The sequence below is a fragment of the Styela clava genome, chromosome 4, assembly GCF_964204865.1.
Source record: "Styela clava chromosome 4, kaStyClav1.hap1.2, whole genome shotgun sequence".
Taxonomy (NCBI): Eukaryota; Metazoa; Chordata; class Ascidiacea; order Stolidobranchia; family Styelidae; genus Styela; species Styela clava.
Genome location: NC_135253.1, coordinates 4,852,735 through 4,864,047, shown reverse-complemented (window position 1 = coordinate 4,864,047; position 11,313 = coordinate 4,852,735). Strand labels below are relative to the sequence as shown.

At 33.9% G+C, this 11,313-nt stretch overlaps 1 long non-coding RNA gene across 3 annotated transcripts; it reads right to left on the bottom strand.

Moving 5' to 3' along the window:
- Positions 1-581: 581 nt before the first annotated feature.
- Positions 582-11,077, bottom strand: LOC144422192 (uncharacterized). Of its 3 annotated transcripts, none has more exons than XR_013475187.1 (5): positions 10,924-11,077; positions 10,527-10,637; positions 10,219-10,300; positions 1,280-1,340; positions 582-904 (listed from the first exon to the last, which is right to left on the bottom strand). It is a non-coding gene; the product is annotated as an uncharacterized LOC144422192 (long non-coding RNA). The 3 variants fall into 3 exon arrangements; XR_013475188.1 differs by lacking the exons at positions 10,219-10,300; positions 10,527-10,637; positions 10,924-11,077 and adding exons at positions 1,594-1,657; positions 1,883-1,974; positions 2,259-2,368; XR_013475186.1 differs by lacking the exons at positions 582-904; positions 1,280-1,340 and adding exons at positions 9,212-9,534; positions 9,929-9,989 and having other exon boundaries at positions 10,924-11,073.
- Positions 11,078-11,313: the final 236 nt, after the last annotated feature.

The window sequence follows — 11,313 nt, the reverse complement described above, 5'->3', positions numbered from 1 at the left end:
GCGAACAATGCAAAAATAATTTTGCGACCCCCGAAACCGACTTCTTTGTCCCCATAGACTTGTCCCCATAGCCCCCATCAAACTATTGTGAAACTGAAACAGAAGAGCAATGCTCGCTCAAAAGACGGACAAAAATACCGGTTACGTTAGTATATAGGCTTACTGTTCATTGGGCCCCCGCTCGATTAGGTGGCGCAAATTCACAAAGTATAATCTGGAGAAAAACAGCAAACACCACGAAACCCATATACGCGCGAAAGAATATAGAAATAATATGCTTCTAGGAAACTCTTCAATCTACCACTACTAATAAAAAATTTGAAGAAAGATTTGGCTCTGAATCTAAATAAGAGGGTAAATTTTCCCCGGTATTTTTTATTCACTGGGTTCGCGAAAAATTCATGCCAAAAACCCCATGAAAACTGGAACACAATTGACTCGAACACATTGATCTCAGCATTTCTGTAAAGGTTGTTTTGGTGGTTTTCGGGTTTCGACTTCAATGACATTTAAGACAATTATATGTCCGGGTACTGTCTGTTCATATTCAAACTAAAGCTTTCATTCTGAGTAATACAAAATTATGTTCCAGCTTTTATTATCCCAAGAAATACTTGGATACAAAGCAGCATGCGTGATATGATAGCAAAAAGAGAAACATTGCGTCAGAATATGTGATCAAATTAGGTTTAGTTAGTTCAGATATTTTATGCCGAATTTCCTCTGTATTAATACGTAGATATATATTCATTACTGAAAACTCTCTTTGAATATTTTAAATAATCAAAATCTGAAAAAAGTTGTCTGTTCGTTCGTTTTTCCTCTACTCTGTGCTATCATTCAACGTTTGAAGATTATTCCAAATCTTCTACGGATTGAGCATTTTCAAAGTCGTTGAATTCATCTAAAATTAACATGAAATTATAAGTGATTCCCTTGTATCATGTCAAAATCATATGTGATTTGCTTGACTTAATGAATGAATGAATAATAGCTTGATGAACTAATATCATATCACATAATTCTGGAGAGTATCTCATTTTACTAATATAATTGCGACACGACTACATGATGCAAAAAGTACAGAGATTGTAGAGAAATAGAAATCTTCGATGTGTTGGGATAAAACCCCAAGCGAAGAATGGTCAAAATGTCCAAACTGATTGATTAGTGCACATTGTTTTGTTACAAGAAACACCAATCGAAAATTTTGGACCAGCAAATCAAAGTTACACGGCCTTGTATATTTGAGTAGTTGCCAACAATTTATATTTCTTACCCTCATCCATATCTCTGATCATTTTGACGGCCTCAAGCATTTGATCCATTTCAGCATCGTTCTTTGAAAAAATGAAAAATATTGCTATTCAATAATATCTAGTGCTATTTTAATATTAAAAGTCGAAATTTTGAAATAAATTTGACTGTATATGACAAACAATAATACGAATACATACAACAACAACTTCATGTGAAAAAATATTAAAAACGATGAAACTCTACATGGGGATGCTGAGAATTGGTTTCCCATGAATACCGCTATCCAACATTGCTGAACAATGTCCGTTCCCAAACAAATGTAAACATTATCACCATTTCTCGTAAAGTCCGTACATCACCAACTATGAAAGCAGCACCATTTTTGAGAACCTTTTTCCTAAAGTTAAACAATCAGAGAAAAATAAATAAATATAAAACTATTTATTGCGCTAATATGAATTTTTGTCTTCAATCACATTGTCTTTAGGCATATCATTTATAAAGTGAAACATTCTATTTCAAATCACTAGAGTATTTTCACAGATTGTTTTGATTAAATTTAACTGAATTCAAACTAATATTTAATTAGTTAATATCATCAACTTAATGAACCATAACTTACGGGTTTATCAGGACCTTCCCCAACCAACCAGCGTCGCTGTTGACGACAAACATTGCCACCAATATTAAAATGATTGCGGACTTCCTTATTCTCTTTATACGGATAGGATAAAGAATAATAAATACATTTTAAACAAAAAAATTTATACATTGAAACACTGTTCAGTGGGATTCCAGCATTTCTTTTTTTTGATACACAATTTCAGAAAAACAGAGTGCAGATTAATTTCAACTTGAGCATTAGTGAATAGCAATATATAAATTAGACTATACATATATAAATGAATAAAATATTGTAGGATCGATATATATACATGTTTACATAAATGATGCCACTCAATCCATTCACAATTTTAGAAACAAATTAAAAATTTCACCTGATTTATCCTCGTCTTTAGAACAACGCTCGACAATTTTTTCCAAGTCAATAGTGCCCAAGTAGTGTTCTCACCTCTTTTATAAGGATTCTAGACGATCTGGGCCTAATCATAAACATATGGAATCCTCATTTTGTCAATAACTATACAATATTTGGACAGGAAGCACTTGTATTTAATATATCGTGTATACTGATGTACAATCATATAGAAAGAAAGAATCAATCGAAAGCCCGAAATACTCAGCTTTTAAACCTCTAATTTACCCATTCGTTATCGCTAACTTGTGGTAGGATTCTTGCAAAATCTATAACAATTTGTTGGGATGATAAAACATATGTGAGCACTTATCCTGTGTCATAAATTAATATGCAGCTGTTTAATGCTTAAATACAGAGAAAACTATGTATCGCAACATTTTCGTATAACTAAATCTTTATTTCAATGACTAACTAAAATCTCCTTCATATAAACAATCAACTTTCGGTAGAATTCTTGTGAAGATTTTAACAACTTCGATCGGATGAGGCAACATATGTGATCACTTAGCCTGTATGATAAATAAATTAATTTCTAGTTTAATGATGCTAAAATATTAGGGAACATTATGTATCGTAACATTTCAGTATAACTAAATCATAGGTTCCCAACCGCCGGTCCGCGAAGCTTTTTTACCGATCCGCGAAAAATTTCATTTTGTTGATTTTCTGCCGTCTCAATCGTTTCATCAATACCGAAAAGACGAAGTTACGTTGGTTTATTACGCAATTTCTCTTCCGCCGTCAAATTACTGTTTGATAAGTGCGGTATTAATCGCCCGGCGCCGTCTTGGCGCCGAATAATTACAAGTTTCGCTTTTTCGGTGCCGATTCATCGCGAAATCGCTCCGTCAGATCTCAGAAGATTCAGAGACCTAAATATCAGAATGCGTCCGTTCTGCATGATTTTTCGTTAATATTACTATCCAAATAAAAGAATATGGATATTTCTTTGTTTAAACTGGAAAACAGCAAAGAACAGTAAAATATTCCAAAACTTTGTTTTGCATCCAGCAAGATATAAACTTGTTGCGACCCTGCAGGTGGTCCACGAGACGCGCAACAAAATCATGGGCCGTTGTGATCTTTTTCAGGTGATGCACAGCAGAATTTTGACCGGGGTGCCAAGTTAGCAAAGACTTTATCATCGTAATATAAAACCATTTTGTTTGGGGCGTTGAACGAATATCCATCGCTAAGTAATCGAGCAATAAAACTGTTGTCCGAATATTCAACCAGGTACTTGTACGAAAAACTTTTTTATCACTAGATTTAAATAAAACGAAGCAAAGAAATCAGTCGGTCAGTCAGTAGTTTATTTTATCACATACCAAAAGTACACAATGGATAAAAATAAAATACGGAGCATATATAACCAAAAATACATTTCAGTGTGAAAGGAGACGCTATAAACCAGTGAAGGTTATCGAGCAGCGTCACCCTGAGGGAGTGAGTCAAAAATTAAATCATAGACAGAAAAATGTCAAACAAGATACTAGCAAAAGTCGTGAAGAAATAAAATAATAAAGCCGTACGCCAGCCTTTTAACAAAATCGACTGTGAGCCACTGCAGAACTACGTGTTGCAAAACCCTTTCTTGATGCTTCGTTTGAAAGCCTGTATTGGAAACGAAACAGCAGCAAATTCTCACTAAAGGTAATTGTGTTTGTACATGATTTGGCATGTATATGTCTTTTGGTACTCCGGAAGTATGCGCACCAAGATGTCGCATTACCTGAATCCTAACCTGGTACAAAACCTAAGTTCATGTTGTGCGCCATATTGATGCGCATACTTCAGGAGGTCCTGTCTTTTTATGTGAGATGTTTTCTGTGTGCCTTTTTACGCGTGATGGGTGCCCAGCACTGTATTTTATTATGCAAATATATGCTATTATTTTATGTTTTACTCATTTCAATTTTTGCCCTGTACGTTATTTAATAGTGTTTCTTCATGTGAAATAAGTTTAAGTGTTCCATTTCTTTTTATAAGCATAGAGAGTGCCCGGCATTGCACTATATTACACAAATATATGTTATTATTTTCTGTTCCACTCATTTCAATTTTTGCCGGTCCGCGAGTACAGTTTATTTGATTTTACCGGTCTGCCAGGGTAGGAAGGTTGTGAACCACAGAACTAAATCTTTATTCCAATTACTGACTAAAATCCTATTCACACAAATAAATAGCCTCCGGTAGATTTCTTGTAAAACATATGTGATCACTTAGCCTGTGTCATGAATTAAATTTCCAGTTTTATGATGCTAAAATACTGAGGAAAACTATGTATCATAATATTTCCATATAAATAAATCTCTATTCCAATAGCTAACTAAAATGCAATTCACAGAAACAAATAAGTTTGGGTAGAATTCCTGTAAAACTTGTAACAACTTCGTTCGGATGAGAAACATATTTGATCAGTTATCCTGTGTCATAAATTAATCGCCAGTTTTATTATGCAAAAATATTGGGGATCACTATGTATCATAACTAGGGCTGGAAATTTCAGGGAAAACACTTCAACCGTTAACCGGGTAAAATTAACCGGGTAACCGCCGCGTGACGTTTGACGTAATAATTTTTAATTTCAGCTTGTTACGTCACAATCCTGATAAAGCAGTTTTGCGTGTTCTTATCCCGGTATCGCTTATTAAAATTATTCATGAATCGAGTTAGTTTCATGATTGCTCTGCTTCAAAAGATAGGCAGCGTGGTTTGAGCGTGTTGAAGTATTTTAGAAACCTAATTCCGTTGTTAAACGTCATTTATGTGACAAATTATCAATGTTCGATGGGCAAATTTGACTTCGATGTATATATCATATAAAGATACGGCATCAACTGCGCACTTGTTGTATGACATTGAATATCCGATTTCGCAATGAAATCGTGAACAATATATTTGCAAATCGACCGAAAACTGATTCTGAATTCATCATTGTCAAATTTCCATAATCAGCAATCTTGGTACTTCCATTATTTTTCACTTTTATTGAGTCCTTACCCACACAGTTAGTAATATTCTTTTGAATTAAATGCCACAATGGATGAATTTGCGACGACGTAATCATATTTGAAGAAATTGTACCGTATGAAGATGATTTGTACCTGAGATGTCAGTTAACGGTTAATATAAATCGTAACCGCTAACCATCTGAAATCAATTAACCGGTCAACCATTCCCAGCCCTAAATCCATAACATTTCCGTATAATTAATTCTGTATTCCAATAACTGACTAAAATTCTTTTCATAGAAACAGATAGCTTTCGGTAGAATTCTTGTAAAACTTTTAACAACTTCGTTCGGATAATGAATCATATGCGATCACTTATCAACTTGGCATAATTGAGTTCACACATCCTATCCAATTTTTTACGATGTGAGTGTCAGTTTTAAAGGGTAATACTACAGCAGGCAGAGTAATTTGAATTATGATGTCAATAATTGCCTCGAGATAATTATGAGAATATAAAAATAATGTTCTTTCAGATTTGAAATGACTCCCGTCGTTGCCTGTAACATTGCGGTTTATGACGAATGTAAACAGCAAGTGCATTTATTTTGTAACTACTTTTCTGTAAATATGACACTCAATTTATATCATGCATAGAATAAATTATCAAGCCTGTTTTATCATCCTAACAAAGAGTTAACGCTAATTTTTAAGAATTCTATCAAAATTTAACAATAAGGAATATTGCAAATTTCTGGTTTCATCTATGAGTTCTTATAGCGATATATAGATTATCACTGACCAACACATTTTTTGCTGCCCAAGGTTTTTAAGCTAATTTAAATTAATTTGGGGGTGCTGAGTCCAAAAATCATACTCGTTTTTTCTTATCAGGTCAAATTCTTCGAAATATTTGCTATTTTATACCTTTTTTACCTTAATATTAGGGGTTTTTCTATATGGATTTTAGCGTTATAATTAAAAGAGTCGGTTTTTATTGTGATGTATGCCAAACGATTATGCCATCACACCGCCTTGTAAAAATCAAATTTTATATAAAAAGAAGTCGGACATGAAATAAATAAGCTGCATTGTTTTGATTGAGTTGCAGATTTTTGCAGCAAAAATTGAGTATGGCTACATCTTCTCGTAGACGACATTGTTTAAACAGTCCAAATGTATTTTCTCATACTTGCGGAGAATATACATTGCAATCCAACAGGAAAGGATCAGTAAATTTGCAAAGTGTGCTTATCTTGCCTACTTCAATATAATGCTGGGTGATCAAGATAAGGTATGGGCACCCCATATTGTATGCAAGCAATGTAATGAGCATCTTCCACAGTGGAACAAAGAGGATAGAAAGTCACGCCGCTTTAATATTCCAATGGTCTCGAAAAATTATTTTGATGACTGCTACTTCTGTGCAGTAAACACGAAGGGAATCAATAGGAAGAACAGGAAATCGTTGGTTTATCCAACCCTCGAGTCTGCAATTAGACCAATTCCACACTGCAATGACATTTCTTTTCCAGTGTTTGAAGGTCTGCCCGAATTGGAATTGTCTGGCTCTGAAGAAGACCAAACCGTTCTGTCCACTGATAGTAGTGAATACGTTGTATCAGATGTCGCTTTTTTTTCTTCACTTTCATAGCTATTTTCTTTTGGAGAACCTAATAATCTGAATAGAGATTTCAACTTTTCCAAAGAATCTCCTGAATTTCTAGCTTCAAGACTCAAAGAAAAAATCTACTTCAGCAGGGAACTCTTATAACATTCTATAGAAAACGCCATGAATTCTTGTCATATTTCACTCAGGAAAAAGACAACGACGTTGCCGGCTTGCTGCGGCAGCATGATGTCCAACATTGAAGCCTTTTTATAAACAGTTCCAAAAAAAAATTAAATGTGTTTTTCTTCATAATTCTGGCTCCTCCTTTGTTTGAGCGTTCCAAAATTGTGTTTCCTCCTTTTCCTCCTTGAGAAAAATGGCGACTGTTTCGAATATATTAGCAGGAAATTTCTATCAAGAGTGATGATGCCAGTCCTCCCATTATAAAAAATCAGTAAATCGTCAAATAATAGCTGATGACATCTATTAGTTAGCATTTATTACAACTTCCAGCTTTAATTGTCAATATTTTGGTGAGATTCCATGAATATGTTCAATAAAATTACAGAAAAATGTTGTTTCTTCAATTTGCCTATCTTTATTGTAGCTATCGGCATCCTGCAAAGAGGGATATACTAAGGAAAAAAAAACTAGACCTGAAAGAGAAAAAGTAACAGCATTTCTGGAATCAGCGCCCTCAAATTTGCTAAAAACGTCAAAAATAGATAGCACAGGAATTTCCCGTATACGATTGATAAACTATAATAACAATATTTTGGCACTAATTGGAGGATGTTCGCAACACTGTTGCTTTAATATTGAGGTTCAGATTTTATACCATTGTTACCGTACCTAGAAATATTCGTGTTCGCTAAGAGTAAACAACATTGAGGTATATGTATTAATATACTAGAGAGCGCATACGCATAGTGCGTAACCAGGCTGGGGGTCATGTCAGTATCAGTACACGTTTGCTGGTTTGCTATCAATAATCCTTGTTGGACTTAGGCCCTAATTTTATTCCAATTTTTCTTATTTCAGTTGTATTACGAGTCCAACTAACTCTCGTAGTACTTCTACCTAAAATTATGGTTTGAACTTTGATTAATGTTTTAGATCTGCGCTTCGTCACTGCTGTTATGTGGACCACGATTAAAAAAAGAGGGGTATTGGTATTCTAACTAAACTTGCGAAAGTTATCTCCAGATTAGTAATCGATAGACGAGAGTTCGAAGTGCGAATTTAAGATGAAAAGCACGATTCATCTCGTCAGTCGGGCCATGTCTGACACGTACCGGTAACGGCCTATCAACACGTGATCGTACCGATCACAGGTTATTTTGTAAACATGAGTTTGAAAAGAAAGATGACCTATTCAAACAGATTTTTAACTGAATATGGGAGAGAAATACCACAATGCTTGCTTGGTATGTCTGCAAGTTGTGTCGGTGACAAAAGAATATAATCTAAATCGGCATTTCGTAATCAATGTGAGTAATGGGCATTTTTAAGGGTTGAGGGATTTTGCTTGGAGAATCCTAAAGTATAGATGTTTGAAACTTAAATTTACGGAAGCACATTTTCCGTTATGAAGAATTTGAATCCTTACACTAAATGAAGATATAGAAAAACTTTGCACGTTCCACTCACTGATTGTTTGCATGTTTTTCAGCTTGATACATGACAAGTAATATTCAATGTGTTTGCACAATAAAAGTGTTTATTTTGTGTTGCTCTGTTTACATAATCGTGGCACTATTGTGGCCCGCGAACAATGCAAAAATAATTTTGCAACCCCCGAAACCGACTTCTTTGTCCCCATAGACTTGTCCCCATAGCCCCCATCAAACTATTGTGAAACTGAAACAGAAGAGCAATGCTCGCTCAAAAGACGGACAAAAATACCGGTTACGTTAGTATATAGGCTTACTGTTCATTGGGCCCCCGCTCGATTAGGTGGCGCAAATTCACAAAGTATAATCTGGAGAAAAACAGCAAACACCACGAAACCCATATACGCGCGAAAGAATATAGAAATAATATGCTTCTAGGAAACTCTTCAATCTACCACTACTAATAAAAAATTTGAAGAAAGATTTGGCTCTGGATCTAAATAAGAAGGTAAATTTTTGACGGTATTTTTTGTTCACTGGGTTCCTGAAAAATTTATGACAAAACCCCCATGAAAACTGGCACAATTGACTCGAACACATTGACCTCAGCATTTATGTAAAGGTTGTTTGGATGGTTTTCGGGTTTCGACTTGAATGACATTTGAGACAATTATATGTCCGGGTACTGTCTGTTCATATTCAAACTAAAGCTTTCATTCTGAGTAATACAAAATTATGTTCCAGCTTTTATTATCCCAAGAAATACTTGGATACAAAGCAGCATGCGTGATATGATAGCAAAAAGAGAAACATTGCGTCAGAATATGTGATCAAATTATGTTTAGTTAGTTCGGATATTATATGCCGAATTTCCTCTGTATTAATACGTAGATATATATTCATTACTGAAAACTCTCTTTGAATATTTTAAATAATCAAAATCTGAAAAAAGTTGTCTGTTCGTTCGTTTTTCCTCTACTCTGTGCTATCATTCAACGTTTGAAGATTATTCCAAATCTTCTACGGATTGAGCATTTTCAAAGTCGTTGAATTCATCTGAAATTAACATAAAATTATAAGTGATTCTCTTCTATCATGTCAAAATCATATGTGATTTGCTTGACTTGATGAATGAATGAACAATAGCTTGATGAACTAATATCACATCACTAATATCATATCATATCACATAATTCTGGAGAGTATCTCATTTTACTAATATGTTTGCGACACGACTACCTGATGCAAAAAGTACAGAGATTGTAGAGAAATAGAAATCTTTGATGTGTTGGGATAAAACCCCAAACGAAGAATGGTCAAAATGTCCAAACTGATTGATTAGTGCACATTGTTTTGTTACAAGAAACACCAATCGAAAATGTTGGACCAGCAAATCAGAGTTACACGGCCTTGTATATTTGAGTAGTTGCCAACAATTTATATTTCTTACCCTCATCCATATCTCTGATCATTTTGATGGCCTCAAGCATTTGATCCATTTCAGCATCGTTCTTTGAAAAAAGGAAAAATGTTGCTATTCAATTATATCTAGTGCAATTTTAATATTAAAAATCAAAATTTAAAAATAAATTTGACTGTATATGACAAACAATAATACGAATACATACAACAACAACTTTATGTAAAAAAAATAAAAATAAAAATTAAACTCTACATGGGGATGATGAGAATTGGTTTTCCATGGATCCAACATTGCTAAACAAATATAATCATTCTCACCATTTCTCGTAAAGTCCGTACATCACCGACTGCTACTTTGAAAACAGTTTTAGCAGTATGTTTGACAATCTTTTTCACTGTTCTAAAATTGAACAATTGGAGAAAAATAAATGAAAATAAAACTATTTATTGCGCTAATATGAATTTTTGTCTTCAATCACATTGTCTTTAGGCATATCATTTATAAAGTGAAACATTCTATTTCAAATCACTAGAGTATTTTCCACAGATTGTTTTGATTAAATTTAACTGAATTCAAACTAATATTTAATTAGTTAATATCATCAACTTAATGAACCATAACTTACGGGTTTTGCACGGCCTTCTTGCAAATTTTCACAGTTTTCCCGAGCCAACCAGCGTCGCTGTTGACGACAAACATTGCCACCAATATTAAAATGATTGCGGACTTCATTATTCTTTTTATACGGATAGAATAAAGAATAATAAATACATTTTAAACAAAAAAATGTATACATTGAAACACTGTTCAGTGGGATTCGAGCATTTCTTTTTTTCAACACATAATTTCAGAAAAACAGAGTGCAGGTTAATTTCACCTTGAGCATTAGTGAATAGCAATATATAAATTAGACTATAAATATATAAATAAATAAAATATTGTAGGATCGATATATATACATGTTTACATAAAAGATGCCACTCAATCCATTCACAATTTTAGAAACAAATTAAAAATTTCACCTGATTTATACTCGTCTTTAGAACAACGCTCGACAATTTTTTCCAAGTCAATAGTGCCCAAGTAGTGTTCTCACCTCTTTTATAAGGATTCTAGACGATCTGGGCCTAATCATAAACATATGGAATCCTCATTTTGTCAATAACTATACAATATTTGGACAGGAAGCACTTGTACTTAATATATCGTGTATACTGATGTACAATCATATAGGAAGAAAGAATCAATAGAAAGCCCGAAATACTCGCCATTTAAACCTCTAATTTACCCTTTACTTGTCGCTAACTTGCGGTAGGATTCTTGCAAAATCTATAACAATTTGTTGGGATGATAAAACATATGTGAGCACTTATCCTGTGTCATAAATTAATATGCAGCTGTTTTATGCTTAA